Source organism: Homalodisca vitripennis, chromosome 6 (assembly GCF_021130785.1).
Source record: "Homalodisca vitripennis isolate AUS2020 chromosome 6, UT_GWSS_2.1, whole genome shotgun sequence".
Taxonomy (NCBI): domain Eukaryota; kingdom Metazoa; phylum Arthropoda; class Insecta; order Hemiptera; family Cicadellidae; genus Homalodisca; species Homalodisca vitripennis.
In genome coordinates, this window is record NC_060212.1 from 25,673,036 (window position 1) to 25,697,155 (window position 24,120).

Consider the following 24,120-nt stretch of genomic DNA (forward strand, 5'->3'; position numbering starts at 1 on the left):
TTGCAAAGCCTACGAAATTGCCTTCGAAGCAGCGGGTAGCTATTATTTTAGTTATAAATTATGTTTCTCAATTAAAATTTTTATACATGAATAGTAACAGGACTACTACCCAAGGAAGATAGGACTCCCCACCCTCAAAACATACTATCTTACATCTAAATCTTCTTCTTCAATAAAACTTAAATTTTTAAGGGTAAAACACAATTTAGAAAGGATTGCATTATTGTATATTGTATATTGGAGGTTTTAATTTTTAAAGTTTGTAAAATTTTCTTTATTCAAATAAATATTATGTTCTAAAAATAGGTTTCCAAATAATAATAACTTGCTAATGTTTGGAATAATGTTTATTATTGCTTACATGTTTCATTGTGTGATTACTTGATTTATTTTATAAAAATGTAAAAAAGATTGATTATAAATAATAAAAGCACATTGTTAACCAAATGTTCCAAGCGACATGAATGAGCGGGCGAGAGTGGTTCATCACCATTACAAAAGACGACATAGTTATTACATCTTGAGTGTTATATGTTTAAGAGTCCCATCTCATCCATACAGTTACGTTCATTTTGTTGGAAACAAATTTATTCTAATGTACTGGTGACAAATTACAAAAATAAAGTACGATTCACATTGACAAGTCCCAAGGACCAAATACAATTCACACTGGCAAGTCACAAGAATAAAATACGATGGATGAAATGTATAAGAAACACGAACAAATTACTATTTCTAATGCTAAAAAACAAGAACAGAGAAATATTCACAATAATAAGTCATAAGAGTAAAATACAGTTCACATTGATCAGAAACAATGTACTAATCAATTTAAATGGACGCGATATATTTAATTTTCAACTGTTTATGTAGTTTATTTCAATTTTAAAGGTGAACTCTGCTCTATTATTAGTTAAATGGCTGCAGTATTCTTACAGTGTAAATGTAGCATAAAAAATTCTATAAATCTTTCAGTAAAATATACAAGTTCTGTATTGTTGTAAAGACGCGCTAGTAGAGTTTACTTTGATTTACAAAATGTTTTAAATTCGTTTAGACCAAAGTAATAACATTTTACCTCGCTATGCTTAAATAAAAAATCTTATAAATAAATATACAATTTAATGAAGTGAATCTCTAAGCACCACGAGTAGCAGCAAATTGAGACTCATCGTCTAAAAGGCTCTAATGTATTCATTAAAAAGGGACCAGTCGTTATCGTTCTCGGCTATGAATACTGAAGTGGATTTAGGAGGCTGCCTTCCACTCAGAGTCGGTTACAGCGTTGTGTATAAAAAGGTCTAGTCTTATACACGTTATAACAGCCTACTGTGATGAAAACAGACATGTTTGGTATAAAAGTACAGTACATTCTTTTTCTTGGATTTGATTCTTGTTGGTAGCACAGTTTTTTTGTGTAAGATAGTGGAAGTCATGAATTGTTTGTAAGCTAATGGAACAGCAGCTTCAAATCTGGAGCTTTTTCTAATTCTTTGTCTTTGTTGTAGGTTAATTTTTAGCGATGTTTCTTCAGAAATAATAGGATAACGATGTCGTTCTTAAATGTTTTTGTTCGCCAATTGCTGTAGCTGCCAAGAAAGAGTATCCAATTTTATTCATTCCTCCGAGGGTAATGCTAGACTATCAATCTTTAGCTTTCAACATCCTTTGTTTTCATGCTTGGCAGTTTGCAAAGATTAAATACTCATCATATCCTCTAATTATATAGGTTTCCGTTTCTAACAGATTGAGAAGAAAATAGTTTGCCTGTTCTCAAGACCATTAAGAACATCTATATATAAACCACCAAAAAGTAGTATTCCAGTGAGTGATGGTGGTCCAGAATACTTCACAGTTTAGAATTTAGGGAGTGTTTTAGTCAAGATAGAAGCAACTTTTAAAATAGTGTATATGGTTTTGGCATCACCTTGAGGGTTTACCCTGGCTGGTTTATACTTCACAGTTGAACCTACATTGGGTAGAGCAAAACCAATGGATCTTATAAATCTGGGCAAACCTATGGTTACCTAGGAGCAGCACATTACTAACCAAATATGTCTAGATGTTGAGTGCAAGGTAGGATCGATAGATATAGTCTTCTGTGTAGGATGAATATTGGGATGATGGAGCTCCCTAAATATTAAGGGCAATCTCCAGCCTGCCCATAAGGTAATACTAACTCTGCCTAGTTTCTTGCCCTAGTAGACTAAAAAAGTGTTACCAAGCAACAAGTACATTGAAAAGTTTGGCTTTAATATGATTTGTACCTTTTCATCCGCATTATAGTTATATGCTAGGTACTCGTGAAGAAGACCTTAGATAGCAGATTTCGAAACGTAGAGTTACACTCAACGATGATAAATGTATGATCATTTCGACTACCTAAATTTTATTTGAAAGAAGACAACTATAGTTTAAACTCAGAATACTATAGTAAAATTTCCCTTCCAAAAACTACACAAAAGTTGGGATTTTACAAATCATTTTATGAATCCCATAAGAACATATATGGTATTTTTGAAATTAGATCAATCTAATTATATAAACCTTCAATATGTAGAAGGGAAATTAGAATTGACGTAAACGGCACATTTAAGGAAAATGACAACTCATCGCACCTCAATATCGAATTCCTTGATAAATCGAGGTACCACTGTATTTTATCAATGGTACGCTACTATAAATAAAGATATTATTCAGAAATCATTTAAATTGTTTATACAAACATGTAGAGATAGGCAAACGATTGAGCTACCACACAATAGAGCCGAGAACAGCGTAATATGGCCACCAGTCACTTGTGATGTATGAAGCTCTCTTATCAGTCCCTAGGGGCTGTTATCACGCTGTATGCGGAGCTTCACCACCCGCCCTACACCTTCTTAAAGTATCAACCCTCTCTATATAAATTAGTAAGTACATGTTTCTGTATGTTTGTGAACAAGGTTGCAAATTTGAGTATTTCGGTGATGCGTGCGTTAAGTTAATAAATTAGTTTATTAAAACAAAAATAATATGAAAATATTTAGGGAAACTTATATTACTAGGGATATTTTCAAAATTACTATAATAAAGAATATATTTACAACGCATCTATCGAACAACAAAAATAACATAATTGTAATGATTTTATAAATACAGAATGTCCTATACTTAATTCCAAATCTCTCGTTGCCACATTATATTAAAACAGTCTTCTGTTGGAGTATATCCCCTGTGGTGGACACATTTGCATATTAGTTACGAAAGCCGTCTGTTAAATATCAAATACACTGTAGATTGAAATAGAATGCGTTCAAGAATTTGGGATGCTGTCTTGTAGTAAAAAAAGATGAGAGTATAAACTAATATTCTTCAAGATGATTTGGTCAACCTTGTATGAAATGGGACGAAAATTAAACTTTTTGTCCAGAGATATACGACTTTACAGGCTGTAAGCTTTCATAAACGATATTTTCTGTATTATTTATACTAAGATTACTGCTCAGAGATGAAGTACTAAATGTACTTTTAAGTATTTGTTGCAAACTCTCAATTTAAACATTCAATTATATTATAGTTTGATTTATTATTGCCTTTTTTAATTACAATTGCTTTAAAATTGTATGCTATGTAGGTATAATGACTTAAAATAGTTAAAAACAACTCTTTTTTTTTCTCGTGCTCAACTACATTTTTAATTAAATACTCTTACAATTATTTTCTTCAAAGTAAAGAAATTATACTACATTAAAACACAAATTTTATTTCAATAACGTATAACCTTTATATAAGTATTTTAAAAATATTTAAACTATCTCAAGATATACAGCTGTATTTAGCATTGACAGTTCTAAAAATGTCTATATAAAGAAACACTGCTAAAGTTGTCAAGATGAATTAGACGCTACCTTGATTCCCAAGTAAAGCGACTCCACTCAGTCTGTGGCACCCAGCCAAGCCACTCCTTGGGCGAACGAAGATGTATGAGCCCCGCTGATGATGTATACAGGAATATTAATTGTGTACGAATAAGAAGTTGTTTTTATTCATGACATAACGGAATATTATAAACGTTGTTTCTCGGTACATTAATGTTGGTAATTATTGCCTGACTTTAAAACATGCAATAATTTTTAATTTGTGTAAGCCAAGAATGTCTTTGTTTCAAATTTAAGATTGATTCCCAACGTGGAGGCGCTTCCTTCTGGGGCGAAGTAAAACATTTTCACGAATGCTTGCGATTTTTGTGATACTCACAAGTAAGTCTGTTTATTGAGTGATCGTGACGCTTTCATGGTTTATTCCTTTAATATACTTCAGTTTTTTTGGATCTGTAAATGGGTCTGACAAATTGTCTGTTATTATAGTAAGCCCAAAATGGCCAGATCATAACAATGCTGTTTTGAGTAATGATACTATTCGACCTAGACATTTTAAACTCTACTGTGCTGGAGGTTTTCAAATGGGAAACGAGAAAGATGTTGAAGACATTCCTACAGCTGTAATATGCAGAAATAATAAATAAAATTAAATTAAACTTTTGTTAACACTTCTACGACACATTTTTGAATATACATTGTTATAAATATTGACCAGAGATAGACCCGTTACATATGCGATATCAAACTATAAACTTCGTGTCCAAAACAAACTATTTCTAAAGTTTGCACAAGACTTTGGTGTTATTTCAAGTATTTTATAGCCTTATCTCAAAGGACGGTTCGCTATAAGGGAACAAAGCTAGTTAGACACAAATTAACTGAACAGAATTGCAATATCTTTTAAGGCGATAGGAATAACATAAATACCAAGAGGCTATAAGAAAACATGTAAAGTGGAGGAAATTCTAAGAGCCACTTTAGTTAAAGTCGATAGGTGCAAAGTTCCTTTGAAGCTCATAATCTTTATCTTCTTTCAGATACTTTTAATATTGGAGTTAATATTTTTTTTATATTATCATTTATGCGAATATAGAATTATAAGAATAAACTGTGCCTTACCGCGTTAGTATTTATGGCATTACTGTAAATACTGAGAATAGTGTCTCTGAGTTGTAAAAACAAACTTAGTTCAATGGTCGTTCTTGTATCCTTCTAAACAATTGTTCTTTCTGCGTTCCTATTCAAAAATCTCAATCTTTCCTAGTTGATTAAAAATTAGTTTTACTTGAATAGTTTATAATTTGAATGTTACCACATTGACGCGAGATATAACGTTTAAAGTTTTAATTTATTTTACTAAAATTGTACGGCTTTAATAGCGGTACAATTTAGAAATAAAATTATTTATCGGAGAACAATACTAAAATTATTTTTAATTAATCCACAATTAATTTTAAGTTCACATCTCGTTGAATGTGGATTGTTCCTTAACTATTCATTTTAATTATTAATCCATCTCTAATTCATCCACTCTGGACTTTAATTTAATAAATACAACACTCTTTTGTGGCTGAGCGTTATAGAAGCTAATACCTCGAACAAGGCCTGGTCAAATGTATATTTCCATCTGTATGTCTGTCTATTTGCCCGTCTGTCCAAATATCGAGTACGAAATGATCAATAAATTTCACATTTTGTATTAAGCTTTAATTGTAAAAAACAACAACATCTAGGTCGATGATAATGCATGTCACATCTTGGTCACATCATGCGATTTGAGTGTGAGTTAGTAAAAAATTTTATATTGTACTTATGTGTAATCTTGTCAGCAACGAGAACAAATACAGAACAAATAACTGTGTAAACAAACCGAGTACATTCACATGCAACTCTAATATGTAGCTATAGATTTAAAATGTTGCATTCTATCTCAGTGAAGCCTGTTATGCGGCACCTAGTTATTACACGAGATATAAAAGAATTCAAAATACATTCATGATTTTGTTGTCAGCAATCTTGGACAATAAAGTCTCCTGACGAAGTAAAATATTTTATTTCAATAATACTAATGTCGAAGCTTTTTGTTTGGTTTTCCATTTTCAAATCAGTTTTCGAAAGAACACAAATTATATCTCATATTCAATTTTCATAACACATATTCAACTGTTTAAAATTTATTTTATTACATTTTTAAAATTCAGTATAAAGTCCACTAGCATGCTAAAATTACTTTTTTTTAAACAATATGCGATATAATTTAACAAATTTATAACCCTCTTTTTATGAGTATTATTAAGATAATAAACATGACAAGTTAAGTTTCAATTGATTTAACGAATGAAACATTGGCATTTATCTCTAAATATATTTCTACTATAATTGTGATCGGGCTGCAAAACGTGAGGATGACGTCAGCTGCTGCCGCGGTTAGTGCTGAATACAGCAATCAGCAGTTCGGTGCAATCTGCAGTCTGTGTCAGTTCTAACATGATCAGCATTTGCTCCTGAAACCGAGCACTGAGGTAAAACTGCCCGGACCAGTTATACAATTTAGGCTATTATACACTGATGTTATAAAAATTAAAAATATAATATATTACTAGAAAATCGCCTTTTCCTAATAACAGACAGAACTGCATCATGAAATGAGGTGAACAAATTTTATAATAATATTTTAGAATTAATGTTAATAAATCTATAGTTTTTATCAACATTTTAAATCTTACGTTTTTCTCTGTCAAACAAAACCCAGTTATGAATTTATCTATCTGAAAGTCATATTTAAAACTGATTTAATGCTCAAGGCATACAATACAACTACATTAAGTTTGCAGTAAGCAGAATGAAAAAATTAGGAAAAATTAAGGAAAAATTAGAATAAATATTAAGAATAATGACACTAAGTATAAAGAGGGTAAATTAATAATGACAACTTTTAGATTTATAACTACCTAAAATTTTAATATTCGTTATCATTTCCCAGATTTCTATAAAATAATTTGTTGTACCAATCTCATGGAGTCTTGTTATCTTGTTAAAAACCCATGTTTGCAATTACACTCATAAACAAGGTATATGGACACGAATTATATATAGCCCTTCCTAAAATGTTTAAATGATTTATGGAATATACAATGTGTCATATGTTTGAATTTCTGAAGATCGTTTTCTATGATAACTTCATAAAAATCTCAGCCCAAGAGACGTTTTTCTAAAATGGTTTATCGAATTGTGATGTGCTTTAACATATCTCTTTATCCCATATCCGATATATATCTCTGCAAGTACAGTAAATTTTATACCATCAAACTAAGAACAATCTGAGTCCGCAAAAACTATGATAGTTCCGTCCAAGCACCTAATGTACTTCGTTGAATTTGGTGATACATGTGGTTTGCGTTGTGATTTTCCTTCGTATTTATGATTATAATGGTGAGAGATTTCTGATAATATTAATATGTTTATGATTTTATGATAATTATTGACTATGACTTTTTTGTTTATTATCCGATTAATGTAATTGAATATTTTTTAATAGAATTTAGAATCTTAGTTTATTTAGTTTGATCTCTAAAATTATATGAAAATTTATTGTGTTAAAATTTATAGTTTAAACCGAAGTACGTTGAGACATCCTTAAAAGCCTTCAAGATGGCACAGGAAATTTACTTTTAAAGCGTAAAATTTACTTGTGAATTTTCAGAATCAAAGTAAATTTATAAAATGTATACCTTTTCACAACAATATTTTTAACACATTTACGTGTTAATAATTAAGTATCAAATAAAAAAAAAAAACATTATGGTTGCCTGTAAAGTCGGTTTTACGGGCGAAGATTTTACGTGACAACGTCTTTTTCTCGGTAGAATATTTATTGATATGAATATTATTAAATTTGCACAATAGGAACAAGGAATTGAATGAAAATAAGAATTGCACAAATTTTAACTATAGAAATATATTTTGTTTACTAAAACATTGTACATAATTTGAAATTAATTAAAATTTGTTATTGTAAATGGTAAAGTTGAATAAAACATTTACTAAAATTGGAATTTGAAATTCTTGCTAAACACAGTTAAATTCTAACTCCGCGCGTGGTGATTGGTCGGTTTAGTTCGTTTGTTTGGTCGCAATGTTATGACAGGTTAGAGGTTATAATTTGTTATTTTAAATGTTTGAATAGCAATACGCGCTGTTTCTTCTCAATCGACTGAATTACGATTGATTGCAGAGTGATTTAAACTAATAATTTACTTAACACTATCAACATTTGTCAATAGTATGACATAACCTATAAACTCAGTTACTCAACTTTTGTGTCAATCTAACAATTAATCAATCAATCATAGTTTACGATAATGAAATATCAGTGTACAATTATTTACCTTTATTGTTGTAGTTGTTGTAAATGACGAATCTAAGCACTCCACATTTTCACGAATAAACATAGTTATCTGCTTTATCCCGTGCGGCGGACCCACAGTTATCTGCTTTATCCCGTGCGGATCCCGTGCGGCGGACCCACTGGACGGGCATCGTAACGTTACCGGGCGTTACACTTTTTCATGAGTGACTCCGAGCCGCAACCTAATTTAAGACGTTGTCACGTCAAAAACACATTAAAGCACCAGGAGCATCATTAGTAACTCAACCCTTTTACTGCCGGCCATTTTTTTATTGTATCAGTCAAAATTTCCAAGGTGGAAAATCGCTGTCGTGCATTCATTTACAAAAAATGTTGTATATTTTTATTTTTCATTAGATTTGCATGAATTTTAATTTTATTTACTCGTATTTAAATGCTGTTTTTTAAATAATAAAAAGACATTTTAATTTGAAACAAACTTATTATTTAATTTAAAAAATGATGTGAATATAAAATAAATAAAAAATAAAAATTGTGTTTGGCATCTGATAATTTATTTTTAAAATTATACTAAAATTATGAGCACGATATCATTATAAACTAGAGCAATTGCTTAGAACATATACCAAATTTGAAGGTGCTACCTGGAAACATAGCTGCACTATGAGGATTTTCCCAAAACTGGTAGGCCTCCTCTAGGCCTACCAGTGGAAGTTGAAGATAAACTTATCTGTGCCACATCCCCCTCACTATCTAATAACTCCTCATTATCTGATGGTAAGATAAAGTCAGGATCGTCATCAGTGTCATCCACATCACTTTGATTGTCATCAATAGCCCTAATATCAGATTCGTTCTCGGCATCTGAATCTGACAAATTCTGAAGGCAATCGTCACTCAGTTCGTCTTGCACTTGTACACCACCATCGATTAGACTGTTAATTATTGTTCCCTCACTCACAGGAGAGTTAGATGTAACTCTTTTACTCATTTTATGCTTGATCAACAAAAGTAACACTTCAAAAAACTTTCGATAACATTGTAAACAACAACAATGAACGAAGATTTTAGTAACATAACCCGATCAACTGGTTTTGACAGCTGTCTAGGTAGTTCGTCAATTCTAGTCAAAGACGACGAAAATAGAAATCCAAAGTTCTTCAAATGGCTTCTTTCATTATTCTTTGCTCCTAAACAACCAAAATACCGAATATTTCGGCATTTGAACATAACAGTAGCCAGTAACAATAAAAAAAACAGACGTCCGACATATCGGACGTCGGCAGTAAAAGGGTCAAGTGAAACCTTTACAATGTAAAGTTAAATATAGAAACAAAAAATATTTCCCTCAAACAAGGCCTTTGTTTTATTAGTAGAGTCCATTCTTTCATGTTGGAGTGGGTTCTTGTTTCATATTCATTATTTTCAGATATAGCTTAATCACTTGTTTTCGTAATGTACTCCACATGCAGATGTCGGAAAATGACCGAACACGACATATAATGTTATGAACTTTTTAAAGTTGTCTATACATTATATAATGTCATGCAATGACATGTGCATTGCTGAAAGTTTTATGAACTTTATATTATAATTGATATTATGCATTATAGTGATTTATTATTGTGACTTGAAATTATGGTTTTTCCATTGTTTTATAACCATCTACATAAGTGGAAACGTAGAATGGAAACTTCAGTAACGATATTATTTGTCCCCAGGAGGGTTCATTTCGGACAAGTTTATGTCCAGGTTAAACTTACACTATGTACAGCAAACACCGATGTGTTACTTTAAATCTGGGCAACCTTGTAGAACGGTATATGTTGAGATATTGAGGTGCAAGGGTAGGTTTAGTCTTCTGAAAGGAGAGTCTGTTGGAGTTTTTTTTTCTCTTAGGACAAGAAGCTTATAAATTGCACTCAGTCCTGTTAGAACCTTTGCGCTGCTTCCGGAGTGATAGGATATTCAGGATGGGTAAGGTTAGGGAGTAGGGGCCTACTATCGAGATCCATGAGGAAGAATTAGGGCACTACATCTCAAAGTCATCCCGGAAGAAGCGGAGGCCAGCTCTGAACCAGCCTCTCCAGTCAAAGTAGGCAGGGGTTGGCACACCCTTGTTGAGGTTAGCAAGAACCTCTGAGGTAAGGGAACGAACCCCACCAACTCCAACAGTCATCTTCCACAGTAGAATAGACCTATCGAATTGCCCATGAACCCCAGAATCTCAACATTTGCGGTTAGTGATGTGCCGCTACTGGACATCCATAAGGTTGCCCAGATTGAAGTGGCACATCGGTTTTTGCTAATTAAATCTTACCCACCCAGAATATTCTGTTAGTCAAAAAGCAGCATAAAGCTTCTTTTGGGACTAAATGTAATTTCTCAGCTTCTTGTACTAAGGTAAATGAAACTATACATGCAACGTAAAGTATGCGATTAAACAAAACACTTCTACATATAATGTACATCATAACTTCCGTCGTGATCTACAATTGTTTCTAAATATTACGCATCTCTTAATAGTTATAAAGTTATTTATTTACTATTGTAAATACTATGGATACTTGGTATGAGTTTTCATTTTCTGTACACTAAACTGACCACTGTATCTTGAGTGGGCTAAAATTATAAATATATATAAGAAACCTTTTCAAAGCTGCTCAGTTTTAAATACAACACTCTAGTCTGGGACTTTCATGACCTTGTTCTGACATTTGCATTTAGTAATTGAAACTTTCTTAAGCTGCTTATCTAAGTCTCTGCAAAAATCAAAGGTTTGGTATGTTTAGAACCTGTATATTGTCTTAACTTTTAAAATTATAATATCAGTATCAGATCAACAAGTAACAAAGAATTAGATAAAAGTTACTAATTATAAACGGTAACTATCTTGATTACACGTACAACTTTCTGTCATGTTTTCAACAACCCCTTATGCAAAATTCTTGGCTCAATATGGCTATGTTAAATTACGTGTGTTTGCACGAGAAAACAATAACTACCTTTATGTACTACTTAAAAACTGAAAAGAATCAAAGGTAACTTTTCTTTCTGATACTTTCACAGGCTTGACTCATGACATCTTTACATCTGTAGCAACATTTAAATACTCCAATAAGCTGAAGGTGAATTAAATTAAATTCAACAATCGCATTGAATCAACCCTTCCTTCCACAGCTACGTAATGTGGATATGCAATGCTTTCAAAAACATTTGATACACTGTATTATTTCCTTATTATTTACACTAACATTTCTTTAAAACTCTCTAACTTTACTTTTTAAACTTAACAATTTATAACAATAAATTAATCTTTGTAGAATTAACAATGTAAATTTTGTGTTGACAGGTCTTAAATGTCTTATCTGATTTTATACACAATATAGCTAAGAAAAATTTGATTTTACATATTACAGATATAAACCCAAACTTATATCTTTTTATAACTAAACTTTTATAATTTTAAATATGTACTATATGTCGGAAATCTTTACAGAAGGGTCATGAAGCAATTGTAACCATTTCCTTTTTGAAATTTAAAGTTAAATTATACACATACCCAAACGGACACGTAAGCTCATTGTTTGGAAACGTAATATTTTTTTGTAATACAACCATGTTTTTTAAATGTTTATTCTTGACTTGTAGATGAGCAACTAAAAATCTAACCGACAGAGAATAAAGTATATGGAATGCAGATAAAATTACATAATGTACCCGTATATCGACATTTTATCGACACAATGACTAGCTGGAAGTGGAGCACCTAAGTGAGATAAATGAGATGTAGCGTTAGAGAGCAAAGGTCAATCAGGTCACGGCTGTTTCCAACGCTCAGTCGATTATAACGTTTCAATAGCTTGTTCCTGTTGGTTACTCATATGTGACTATTTTTTACTCACAATCAGTAAAAAGTTTTGGTTTTCACAACGATTTGCTCCAACTTAAGTAATTGTATGACTTAATGAAACACTTATGTTAAATTACAAAAGTCCTGTCAGGATCGCTTATTATTTATTACAAATTATTTTATGTATACAATTAGGATAAGTTTTAATTATTGTTTAGTGTCTTTGGGTTTTTATTAATGAGTTGATAAGGAGTGAAAAGATTATTTATAAACTCTACTTGCGAAATGGAGTTTTCATTTCAATAACACATATTAAACACTTTGAAGCAATTTTTAACAAATGTTTGGTCTTTTACAAGTTATACAGTAAATACTATTCTGTGTTAATAAAAAAGGAAAGTAAAGAATGTCTTATTTTACCAGGTGAAGTAGGGCTAGCAAGCATTCTCTAACACGTTTGTTGGTGACCAACAGATTAAAGCTAACTTCCGAACCATTCCCAGAGGCAGGGCAGGTGGGCTGCTTGCAAGGACAGAATCGCTCAGCGGTCAACCACTGAAACAATAGCCCCGCTCGACGTTCTTGATTCGGTTATCTCGTGATAACAGTCGTACTCACTACACTGCACCATTTACATTGGTAATACTCAGTTATATTCGACAATTACTTTTGGATTTAAATTCTTTTATGATGGTGCATAGACACCACAATCCATGACATTTGGCTGAGGCTATTAAAGCCAAAACGTCAGTAGACTGACAAAGGTCTTTTTGCCTTCCGGGTGAAGATATAAATTAGTAGGTATTAACACTAAATGTTTTCAATTATTTACAAATTGATAACAGGTTATTTGCTCTGAATATTCCCGTCACCGTTAGTTTTCGCGAGTTCTCTGCACAGCAACATGTGACTATTTGACACAGTTACAGTCGCCACGGACGTTAACGTCCTGCGGTCATTGTGACGTACGATTATTGTAACTGTATCCGGCGCGCGGTGGTGTTGGGTCATGCATATAGTCAGTCGGGTATATCATACATGTTCTACAGACTCATATTATTTATTAGTCCGTTTAATTGTACTACTTTATAAAAACCACTTTAAGACTAATCGACCAATTGTGCTAAAATGCATCAGACATATATAATCCACTCGATCAATAAATGCTCATACACTACGAAACCCCCGGGTAACTGATGGTTTTATTTTATATCAACAGTGTGGCTAAAAGGCAATGTTTTCCATTTTAAAATTTAATTTAAACCATTAGTATAACCCTTAGTTAATAACACTGATTTAAATTAATTGTCGCATATAAGTTTCTGTTTTTGCCTCCTTTCTTCAAATAGGTGAAGGATAAGTTTTCAGATAAGCTCATGTATGATGAAATATTTGGGATATATACAAATAACTTTTCACCCTTTAACGAATGCTCAAAAAAATTATATTATCACTTGGAATAAAATGTGCATGGAAATTAAGTGTAATTATATCATTTATTCTTTATTAAATCTACAAAGTGCCCTTTTCTGATATGGATTACATTTAAATCATTAAATTTACTAGGGATAAATATGCCACTCAATAAATCGCATTATATGATTTATTATAGGTGTTTCTTAGTCAAAAACGTAAATTCTAATTTGTAACAACCACAGTATTGACAAAAAGAAGGATAAAAAAGATTCTAACACTTATTTTTTGTGATTTTTCATGTAAAATGTTGATAGGATTAGTATATTACAGTCTCTATCACGTTTTAAGAATTATAAATAATAAGAAAGGTTTGACAAAATACGAGAATGAACAAATTTTCTTCTATGGGATAGGAGAAATATACGACGTAAATACCCATCCGACTAGTATCTAGGTGTGACTATTTCAGCTTTCAAATAGTCTCAAATAGTATTGAATTAAACTTCCACAAACACCACTAAGCTCCTTCGCGCATAAGATAAACTGCAAGTTGTTTACCCAAAGGATACATCAATCAATGGGAGAGGTTATATTTACAGTTATTTATCGCGAGATGGGTTCCAGATCCAATTAACCAGCTGTCTGTCTGTCTGTCTGTCTGTAGTCCGATCTGTTCACTTCAAAGTGTCCAATTCACTTCAGTAAACAATCATCTCTGTTTATCACTTTGGCTGGATTTAGTGAGTATCGTTAGTTTTTTGTTCTCTCTCTCTCTTGAGTTTGTCTTGCTACATGTAAACTGGAAGTTCATATTAAAAAAGTGATGATGAATAATTATTGTGTTACTTTGAGTATTTGATATTAAGAGAGAACTTGTTATCTGTGCCTTTTTAAGGTTCACATATTACGTACAGGAGGTCAAATAAGTCTGTATACTTTCTGTACATATCACATAAACATAAATTTCCCATGCAAAGCCGAAGAATTGACAAAGAAGACGTAGGTAACTGCTAATTTATTATAATATTTATATTACGTATAAAGAGTAGTAGAAGTAGTATTTGGATGTGTAAAAACCACTGTTACAAAATTTAGTCTCATGGAATTTCCTATTTACAAACTTAAATCTGGCAAAGTGATTTTTTTGTACTATCCAGAGGTCTTCTCAGCTGGCGAAAGTGTACGCGAAGCTTATCTCCCAAAATTGAGGTAAATCTTATCGTTAACATCTGGGATTATATTCCCTCATCTTGGAAGTAAACAGTAATTATAACTCTGACGTGAAATTGAATTATATGTTTGCTAAAGCATTCTACGGTTAAATTAGATTACAAAACCCCTCTAGGTTCCAGACATTAAATTCATGGAAACTGCGGTGTAATAATTTAATCGTGCTTGATAATTCTATTAATGAATCATTTAATTAGTCTTCGAACATCTGTGTATTCCTTAAAAATGAACCTGTATCTTTTATTTTACTGATTTAAATGTGTTTTAAACATAAACATATGATCTAAGTAATTTTAAAATAATTTAATACTAAGTTGGGTGATACAAGTATAATAGTAAATTATAATGTGTATTTTTTTAAATTAACAAAATATTAATATTCGATGTATGAGTAATATCAGCAATTAGTTTAATCAATAGTAATAAATAACTAATTTGTCCAATTTAATGTTTAGTCTGGAACATAATTAATTTGTTATTATTGAAGTATGTGACGATATTTAATAACCCTTAAATTGAGTATAACTGAACCAGTATTGAGTATTATGAGGATAGGTTAGTTAAATTCGTTAGTTCAAACATTGTAATTGCATTTGGTTACGTATTGTTCAATAAATAACTCAATATAACATTCAATAGTTCTTCAATGTAGCTTAAGTTAGTATTATTTGTATTGTCTTTTTCAAATCATTGAAGTTTTGAATATAAACAAACAAGTAAGTATAAACATTTCAACAAGTAAGCAGACCTTGATCTTAAATGAACAATTCACGTAAAGACAACAAATGTTATAATTCATTACATGGATTGCGATCTTTATTAATTGAATATTGCTTATTACTGCAAAAGTGAAATTTCTTTGTAATAGTAATTAGATATTAATTATTCTCGAAAATAGACTAGATATTGAATAGACATAAAACAGTATTCAAATTAAGATATTTTAGTAACAAATTGTGTTTTATAACATTTAAAAGGTAGGAGTTAGTTTCGCTAATATAGGAATTTACTTCATGCCAATTTGACGTGTCCGTTCGTTCTTGAGAAATGGTGCAGGCTGACAGGCAGACAAATAAGAATAATTGTTTAGCCCTCGTTTGACTTATTCGGTGAACAAAATATCTAATTGTAGCTATTGATAAAAAACTATACAATCCTAATTAAATATTAAACACCTTGCACAGGCATTTTGATTATTTATGCACCGTTTGAAACTGTCCCAATTATATCATAATTGTTATTATTATTAATACGGGAAACAAATAATATTTACAATTTGCGATATTATTTTATACAATTGATATAAACTGAATTATTGAAGCAATATGAGGTTGTATTGGTAATTAGAGAGATTAATCAAATTATATCAAATTGAGTATCTAATATTTCATTATGAAAATATAAAAGTACGTTTTAACGTAAATGTCCTGTAAATATTAAGTAAAATTATATTTATGAAATTAATTTACTTTTGCCTTTATTTGAGTGAACTAATTTATGTTACAATGATATATTTTTTATAACTTTATTATAGTTTTAGTAATATTTAATAACTATCAATAATTGTAGACAAAAGGGTGAGTCTAAATAAACTTATTTTAATTTATTATTGACGTTCTATATACTGTGGATCTTATATTTAAATTACTGGCCAAAGTCTATTAGTCCACACGATGCCTCGAGAGAACAGACCTGAGGTTTTGAAATTAGGCTCGAAGCTTAATTTATAAATAACCAAAATTTGGTTTTATAATAGTAAATGTCATTCAATGGGAGTCGGCTGAGCATTAATAAAATTGTTTATACTAGTCTTCTTGGTAGACAAAGTAGAAATAAGAAAGCCGCAGAATAAATAAATCTGTCAACAAAGTGAGTAAAGTTGTAATCTTCGCATGCAACCTCACGTAGAGGTGTACGAGCAAAGGAGCCAAATCATTCAACATAATTATATTCATGTGCAATTTTCACGTAGGAATTTTGTTTTTTACAAAAGCAAACTTTTTCACTTAAGGCTCCTAACAAAATCACTGCTATAAGATCAAGAAAGCCTGCTAGCGTACTACTACCTTGTTTACTGCTGTATGGCTAATTAAATGCATATTGCGATGTTGGAAACTGAAATTCATTGCAAAGAGGGTTCTATGGTCGACTTGTGGCTATAATACTAATTAGATCTGAATCTAAAATCAGAATAATTAGAGGTGTTGATTTACAATAGTTACAAGTAAGATCAAATAAAATTCGGTGCCTAATATGACGAAGAGAATCAACTTAATTAACTCAGAGAACATTTTTATAATGATTATCAGACACGTTTTCACGACTTCAAGTTTGTGATCACATTTTTATGAAGGGTTTTTAATTAAACGTGCAATCCACTTTCATGTCCGAGTTATAATCAGTGTTTTATCTTAATGTGAGGGATGATAATCCGAGATCTCGGCGATAAGTAACTCAATTTGCGAGACGAGGTTCGGACACAATTTTCCGGCTGAGGAGTCACACAGCCGCCGGTCATTACCACTTCGCTGGTTCGCCACACTCGGGTTTCATGTACTGCCTTGTGTTTGTAAATTGGAAATTTGAAACGATGAAATAGTGTAAATGTTATTTAATACATAGACCATATCCCTCTCGTTCTTACCCACTTTTAATTTTTCTGGAATACCTATTATACAGGGTGATTTACAAATAGGGGACATTTGCCTCCTCTTCAGTTTGCGAACCCGCAATGCCACTGATCAATGTTGAGTAGCGAGTACTTCACTTTTATTAGGTTCATATTTTTGGCCGCCATCTTGGATTTGCCATATTATAATTCGATACAATATCTACAATATAATATATATATATATATATATATATATATATATATATAATATATAACTATATATAAATATATATATATATATATATATATCAGTTTATCAGTCTATATAAGTAATAAGAGTAACGCATTAAAATAATATTGTAATACAAGTAAATAGTAGTGCTCATTTTTCATCTTTGTCACTTTTTAAAGTATGGAAAACAATGCAGTGAACCTGAGCGGTGCATCAATCAGTCACTGAGGTGCGCTAGTGTCGCAGTTTTGGGACCTGGATTGATGCAACTGCATGAATATTCCCAGAGTATCCCGACATTGCTCAGGATTTCTGACCTGTTCAAATCAATGCTGGATGCAGCTTCATTATTTATTCAATGAAGGAGGCTTTGCGTCTAGTGAGATAGTACTAGTACTGCCAAAGTTCTACTCCCGAAGTTATTATAGACTTAGAACTTCGTTAGCAATAATATAAAACTACTAAACATCGGTCCTAAAATTGGTGCAACCTATTACTTACTGAATCGTAGTGAAATTTCTTTTCATTCTTTGCCCACGTTATAGCATATTTTTAAATTTCACCAAATCACTTTAAACCAGTTTATCCTTTTATTTTCAGGAGATTTTTATTATAAAACAAACAATCTTGGCTAAGCAGAATTGTATAAAGCGTGTGTTTAACTCGCAGGTAAAGAAAGAGATTGGATTGTGAGTTACTTCATGCGAGTACACATCAAGAATAAGGCCACGACATTTTAATATAACAAGGGCTCAGAGGCCAAGCCAAACCCTTACCTCCAGCATGCTTCGTTGTTTCTTACACTGAATACATTTTTATGTCAATTCGTGTCATAGTTTAAATTCTTTTTCTGCCTCAACATGATTCAACAAGCAGAAGAAGCTGTGTAAATTCCTCACTGTACCTAATAAAAAAATTCCTTTGCAATTGCTTCCGGAATGACACAATTACAGGATAGGTAAGGCTGTTGGTAGGAACCACCTGTCGAGATCCAATGACAAGCGGATCTAAATATAGATAATGCTACCTTGGAAGACGGGGATGCTAGATCTATTCCAGATTCCTTCATTCAAAACAGGCATTTTCTGTAGCACGTCATCTGAACCTATGTACTTCCTGTTCATGTGAAACACAAAGCGCAACCAAAACACACTTTTATCTCAATTGCCATTTCACACACCATCACCATGCCTACAGTGGTTATACTGAATTTGCAATTAAAGTAATTTTATCTAATTTGGAGTATAGCCCCAAAGTTTTTTCACACAAATTTTGTATTGTTCTTTAGTGCAGAGTTGTATATTCCGGTTTAGGATCCGGGTGTACTAAAAAGATTAGTGAGTTTCATCCTATTAGAAAAGTGTTTAACTTGTTAACTTAAATGTTTAAATTGTTTAACTCTTTTACGTCAAAGTTTGTAGACGCAAAAATATCAAAGGTTTCAGGTTTTACCTGAAAACCAATACAAAAAATGAAAATATAAAAATAGTTTTGTATATACATCAGTTGTATCTTTAAAATGTGATATGTCGCTTAATTCTATAACTAACAATAAAGGCATTGAAATATTTGAGGTTTAACATTGTTCTTATGGGGCAAAAATCAAGATGGCTGCCAGTACAGTCAGATATAAAGGACACTTATACAAGGGTGTTATAAAAATAACTTTTTTATGAGTCAATGTTTAAAAATATTATTTTTTAAGTCATCATTCTTTTGTCAACTTGTGTAAATAATTAAATCGTAAGTTTAAGAATGGTTTAAAAAACAGCACTCAGGTTGATTACCCATCACAGGAAACCTAATGGAAGCAATTTTGTTGCAAGAGGGTAATTCAGATGTAATTCCATAAACAAACTGGATCATTTAAGGGTATGGAATAGACTTTACGCTTAAAGTTCTAGATACATGGTTACACTTGGTGATAAGCTACTGCTTTTAGGTTGTATTATTCCACAACAACGAGATTGAAACTTTAGTTTCCCCCAAGAATAAGGGTTTGAAAATTTTTGCTTCAAATAACATTAGCAGGAAAAAATTGTGGTTAAGCCTATGTTGCAATGTGATAAAATAAGTAACAGCGTGATGTTCTTTTCTACATTGTAGTAAAATAGGGTTCTAAATGTACACGTAAACTTTGTAGTGGACGTCTTGTCAGATTGGTTGACAGTATTGTATGATATGTTGCTTAAGGAATACTTAAAATTCTCTAAAAATAATTTGAACAGGTTTTAATATTGTTCCGTTGTCATCGCGGTTATAAAAGATGTAGCACTGTTACATATTACTAGAGAAAAGAAACCGTTGTCAGCAATGAGATATCAATGCACTTTCATCTCTGCTGGAAATCAGTCTGACGGAAAAAGATACCGATTTCTGTCACAGTCCATCGAGCTGGAACTAATCCTTATCTTATCCTCTCTATTGAATAATACCTGTGAAGGATAATTTTGTTCAATTAATTAGTTTCCTTGCTCATTTGGTAATGATTGCAAGTAAACTCATGTTACATATAAATGCATTTAGAAATAAATAAACTAGTATTATCTAAAACAACAATCCAAGGTATTATGCATTATTTAAGGATTATTTTTCAACTATTGTAAGATTCAAATATTATGTCAAGCTTTAATTCAACGAATGTATGAATTCTTTATCTAACTTTTCAGTAAAATAAGCAAATAACTTTGGAATAAGTATACAGACATCCATTAAATCTAAACATTCAATACTACTTTGCTGGTAAACGATTGAAAACCAAGATATTAGCCACTGGCAACTGAGTTAAATCTCTAAAATTTTCAAAATCCGTTAATAAACATTACCGTTCCGAGTACAATAGAATATGCGTGTTTGATATGGAAATTCCGTCTTTTTTATGCTCGGTTTTATAAATAGCTCCTTGTTAGTTTAATAACTATTCGTCAGTCTCATAAATACTTTCTTCAGGATGTTTAATACCTCCAGTTTCACCTACACTAAGTACAGCAAAAAGCCGATGTTTCACTTAAACCATGTCAACCCTGTGGATGTCCAGGAGCAGCATCTCACATCAAATGTCGAGATATTGGGTTGCAAGGGTAGACCGATAATTCTAGTCTACTGCGGGAGATGACTGTTGGAGTTGGTGGGACTCCTTAATCGTTTCTTACCTAGACATAAAAGCATTCCAAACCTTCTTGCTTGGACTTGAGAGGTTGATTTAGAGTTGGCTTTTCCCCTCATCCAAGGAACTATGAAGGAGATTATTGATCAAAATCATTTCTCTTGACAAGAGGTGGACTCTACTCCCAACCATTCAGAATATCCAGGTACTCCCGAAACAGCGTTGTACCGTTATTATAATACATATATTGAATTTGTATGGAGCTAATACTTTATAAATTAGAACAACTTTTCGGAAATACTTGATTTATTCCGAAATTTAAGTTCACCAAAAAGTTAACAAAGTTTACAAACTTGTAATTCGATTTTCTTCAAAATGTCACTCAATCGAACAAATCTAATTAAGTGTCTGATAAAAAGGAATTAAAATTTAAATTAAACTAAAAATGTATACTTCTCCAAAAATGGTTTAAAATTAACAAAACAAAATAAAAAGTTCTCTCTTCTCAAAATACTCAACATTAATATAACACACAAAACTTGATATTTACTTTATCACCAAAATTTAATTCACAATACTTCAATAAAACATTGAATTAAATTTTCAGCCTCTGAAATATGGGAAACTTTAGAAATTTTAATTACAGTATTATAAAAATAAAAAGATATTAACTATACGCTGGTACGGGACTTACTACTTTGAAGATTACGGAAGCAGATCGGAAACTAAAACGCACTAAAGAAATTAAATACTTGAAATTGAATTTACACGCGATAAAATAATTACTCTAAATCCCAACTATAGGGTTAGAGAAAGAACTTCAGCTTCTTAACTGGACCGGTACACCTTCTCGTGGAAAACTCCAAGACTCGACTGACTGCCTCTCTCTCTCCAGCGAGCCGGGTCGGAACGTATCACCGTAGCTCGATCAGCTGATTGACCGGTCTAACTGAACAAACAATGTCCACGCACCGCGTCTAGTTAACAAGAGCCTACTTCCTACCGCGATTCAGCATAAATAATTAGAACTATGGTACAGCGTAAAGATCATTTACAATGATTAAGTACCATTTCCCATCTTCTCTACTTAGAGAAAAACGTTACCAGTAAATGTGACATTCATGGAACTCTCTTCACTGAAAACCAGTGCAGTATGTAATACTCAAGTGCAGGGTATTACTTTAGCTGAGTAGGGCAAACTTAATTATACACGTTCTTATAATTGCACTTCATACGTCTCGAGGTGATGTTTAACGCGTTAATGTTTAAAGTTGGTTCAACGACGTGACTTGTAGTTCATTAAGTAACGAGGAATAACCTGAATGCCAACCTACTCAACTAATCCAGTGACATTTCTTATAATACGGTTTATTAAAACACAAATTAAACTTTAATAAAAACCTCAAATTATGTGAGTTAAATATCCATTAATAGAAATGTACCGGGGTACTTAATGGCAGTGTTACAAATATTGTCTATAGATAGTGAAAATTTTAAAATAAGTTGGAAGATTAGAGCCAACGTTGAGTATCCAAACATATAAAGGAACTACTGTTTTGATTTTGTACAATAAATCTTTGCAATTAAAATTCAACTTTTTCCTTTACTATGGTATTATACATTGACTACAAGATTTGTTATGATTACTACTTAAGCCTTACAGTACTCGGAGACGCGAGGTATGGTATACGGAATTATTTGTTATATTAAAAATGGAGGATTCAAATTAATAATAATATTTACTAAGAAAAACAAAGGCATTTAATGGTTTTCGCCCAAACGAATACTTTCTTGCCAACCGAAAGAAGTGTCTAAACTTTATAAATATTAGTCCTAAAATAAAGACAACGGCTTTTGTACTTTTTCCAGGCCAAGAATGCGAACTTAAATAGGTATACAGCGTAAAGTATGTTTACATGCCAAACCTTTACTTCAATTTTCGCACCCCAAAGAGCCAAGCGTACAGTTCCTATAACATTATTCTGGTGGAAATATTTGTGGAAGGAAACTTTTAATAAAATTATGACACAGCGTTTATGGCGGTGCAAAGAACTCAGGAATGAAAATTACAGCAAGCTACGATTAATAGTGGGATTACAACATGTTAAAACCTAACAGGAAACCTGTAAGAAAAACATTAAATCTTGCAAACACCAACTCTGTCTCTGTTTTATTTTGTTAACTTTGCTACATACTACTTTGTCGCAGTCAAATGAAAGTGTTCATGGAGATAATTTGTTTCACAACTGAAGCGGTCAGTGATGTTGTCACTGCCACCCTTTCCTTTTTTAAATGATGTTAACAACGATGGAAGGTTTTAAACGACAATAGGATCGGACAATGTCATCGTTGTGTGTTACAAAATGTGTACCTCAACATTTCGAGGGTTAAAATCTATCATTTTTGACAGGAGTAAAGACAATTATAAGTTAAATCGTATGGTAATTGATTTTCGTTAAAAAACATAAATAAAAATATCGAGCACAAACCGGGTGTAATGAGAAAATTGAAAATACAGCAAGTACTGCATATTGGTGTGTACTAAATATAGACCATACACAACAACACACTTACATAAGCTTTGCAAATTAAAATTTTTTGCCCCTAAGTAATATTTCAATTCAATTATGTGTTATAAGTATAGAAACTAATTCAGTCAAGTATACCACATACTAAGCTGGCCCTTCGTTACAAGCTAACAACGTTACCCATTAAAATAGTATGAAAATTAGCTAATTAGGTCTGAATTGCTCTCAAATGAACAATTTGATTTATTTCCAATAACATCTCATTATTTTTAATTATTAGGCTTTTTATTATAGACATTATAGAATGTGTACCATATTCTTATGTAGAATACCGCAATACACCAATATCGCACATAAAAGTAAATAAAACTTAAAAGAAAATTAAACAAATCATTTGTTTTCACACTATATATTTTAATATATATTTATATATATATATATATATATATATATATATAATTTCAATAAACATTGAATCGCAAAAAGTACTTGCTCCGCCGGGAGTCGAACCCGGATCTCTCACTTGCCGGGTGAATGTGCTACCATTACACCACAGAACGCTCACTTTTTCCGATTCAATTATTTTGTATTTGGCCGTATCTGTCACATATGTGTTTAAATAAGCAAACTAACATATGATCAGAAGACCAAATACCTGTCAATCGACTTTTATTTACATTAAATTGTATAAATGGCAATTGCCTTATTTAATTTCAATAAACATTGAATCGCAAAAAGTACTTGCTCCGCCGGGAGTCGAACCCGGATCTCTCACTTGCCGGGTGAATGTGCTACCATTACACCACAGAACGCTCACTTTTTCCGATTCAATTATTTTGTATTTGGCCGTATCTGTCACATATGTGTTTAAATAAGCAAACTAACATATGATCAGAAGACCAAATACCTGTC